The sequence below is a fragment of the Fukomys damarensis genome, unplaced genomic scaffold, assembly GCF_012274545.1.
Source record: "Fukomys damarensis isolate Sample0158 unplaced genomic scaffold, DMR_v1.0_HiC HiC_scaffold_20, whole genome shotgun sequence".
Taxonomy (NCBI): domain Eukaryota; kingdom Metazoa; phylum Chordata; class Mammalia; order Rodentia; family Bathyergidae; genus Fukomys; species Fukomys damarensis.
In genome coordinates this window covers 6263547-6266166 of record NW_022900932.1, presented here as the reverse complement: position 1 = coordinate 6266166, position 2620 = coordinate 6263547, and positions in this window count along the sequence as shown.

The following is a 2620-nucleotide window of genomic DNA, read 5'->3' as shown; positions in this document are numbered from 1 at the left end:
GAAGAAGAAGAAGAAGAAGAAGAAGAAGAAGAAGAAGAAGAAGAAGAAGAAGAAGAAGAAGAAGAAGAAGAAGAAGAAGAAGAAGATAAAATGAAAGAAAGAAAGAAAAAGAAAATTCACAGAAAAAATTCAAATAACTTCCCCCCCCTCTTGCTGGGGATCGAGCCCAGCCCCTTGCACATGGCAGGGAAGTGTTTTAGAGCTGAGCTGCATCTGCATCCCCTCAAATGACTCTCAAACATTTGAGAACGTGCTCAGCCTCACCTGCAGAGGCAGAACTGCATACTTTAGCTAGCACTGACATAGCGTTTCCAGCTATCGGATTGGCAGAGATGGAGCATGTGTCAGTCCACTGCGCTGGCAGAGGGGCATGGAGACACCGCTCAGGCCTTTCTGCGGAGCTCATAAACTGGAACAAACTCTCTGCTAAATGATTTGGCAACAGTTAAAGAAATAATAAGTGCACATTCACTTTGAACCAGCAATGGCACTTTGCCCCTGTAACTTCTTGCTTTTGTTTTGTTTTTTAAAACCACCTAATTATATTAGCCATGCAAAAGTGAATTAAAACAAATTTGAAAAGTTTTCTTATCCCTGGCTCCTCCCTTCTCTCTCTCTCTCTCTCTCTCTCTCTCTCTCTCTCTCTCTCTGCTTCCTGGTCCTAAGAAAGTGAGTAGTTTTCCTCTGCCAGGCACTTCCACAATGCTGTTTCTATTTTAGAGTCAGACTACCATGGACTGAACCCACTGAAACTGTGTGCCAAAGTAAACCGTTCCTCCTTTCAGTCGTGGTGGTCAGATATTTTGTCCCAGCAATCGGAAAGCTGGCTAATACAAAGCATTACCTGCACTTAGTTAAAATGAACTCTGTTGGGTCATCTTTAATATACATTTCAATTTCCACTATTATATTAGTGTTGAAAGTATCAGTCGCTGTTAAATAAGTGAGAAACACTGCCTAAAGCCTAATATTCTTTGCTTCTAAGACTCAACATGCACAGATGCTAACATTCAGTAACTGGAGCCACACAAACACTGACCCCAGGAAAGCACCTCAAGGAAGCCAGACGGGAGGTGAATGCTTTCTTGGAAATATGTCTTGCATCTCCAGCAATGTATAAATGCCTGGGACTTCACTTGAGTGCTGCACAACTTAGCATCTCTCTACCTGTCTGCTTACCTAGCCACGTGTCTGTCTATATATGTATGAATGTATGTAGTGTCTGTCTATCTACTTGCTATTTCCTCTCTACAGCTGAGGACACTGAGGCCCGAAGAGTTTCACACCACTCCCCTGAAGTCACACCTAGACTACCTCTCTCCATGACTGTCACTTAGAGATAGCTGTGTTTTTCGCCACACCTAGCATCCTTTTCACCTCCCCATTCCACTTGCACCCTGAGGACCTTTCTGAGGCTTTTATGATTGCAGCATCTCAGGGCAATGGTGAGTGGAGCCTGGGAGGGGCCAAGGCAGGAGGGTAAGCAGGGTGGGTGTGGGGCTCAGCATGGGCTCGGGCTGAGGGCCCAGACGGAGGGTGCTGAGGTCACCATTGGTGATTCTGCCGCAGGAACCACTGAGTGATACTCAGCAGCTGTCAGTCCCTGCTGGGGCTGCAGGCCTGGAAACCCACCTGCCCGGGCTCTGGGAAACATGTACACATGGAAGAGGATGCAGCAGTCCCTTCTGGGGAGGCAGGACAGAGCGCTCACATGCTTCCCCTATGCACATACCTGTCTCTGCCACTTCCTTCCAGGTCAACGCCAATGGCATGGACCATTGCACATGAGGTTCCTTTCCTGGGTGTGGAACCCCTGAACATCCCCCCCTCCAGCCAAATGGAAAAGAGTAGGCACCAACGCCTCTGCCTCGTAGCAGCAGGTGTCCAAGCAGGGCCGTGTTCAAGGCTGCCGTTGCCTTGCTTCCTCAGTGGGCTGCTGTCTGCTAGAAGGACTCCCCTTAAACCACCAGCACTTGGATCCATCCCCAGAAAAGGGCTGGGTGCACAGAAGACCCTAAAACATTACAATGCATAGGTTGAAGAGGGAAATAAATGCCAAAAGCTAACCAAACACAAGGACCCTCGCTAATAAGATCTACCCTGAAGGGACAGAGTTTCTAGACCCTAAATCATTTTCAGCATGCAGCACAAAGACAGTAGAAATATGAGAAAGCAAGGCAACAGGGTGCCTCCAACAACTCTTAGCTCCTAAACGCCAATCTCATGGGCATGCAAGTAGAGGAAGTTACAGGAAAAGAACTCAGAGACCAATCAGAATGTTGGAATAATTCAAAGAAACATAGAAGCAAGTTCATGAGATGTTTAGTGAGCTTAAAGAGGATCTTATCAAAAAGGTAAAGGATTTAGCTAATAAACGGTTCAACAAGCTTAAGGAAATTAACAATAAATAAGACAATACAAGATACAAATGATATTTACAGGTTTGGTAAAAAAATTAGAAATTATGAAAAGCAAGCAAGCTGAAATACAAAATATGACAAATTCAATATAACCATGGCTAGTACGGGCCAGGGATTTAGCTCAGCGGTTCAGTGGCCTGCCTTGCAAACGCAAGGACCTGAGTTCAATCCTTGGCACCAAAAAAAAAAAAAAAAAAAAA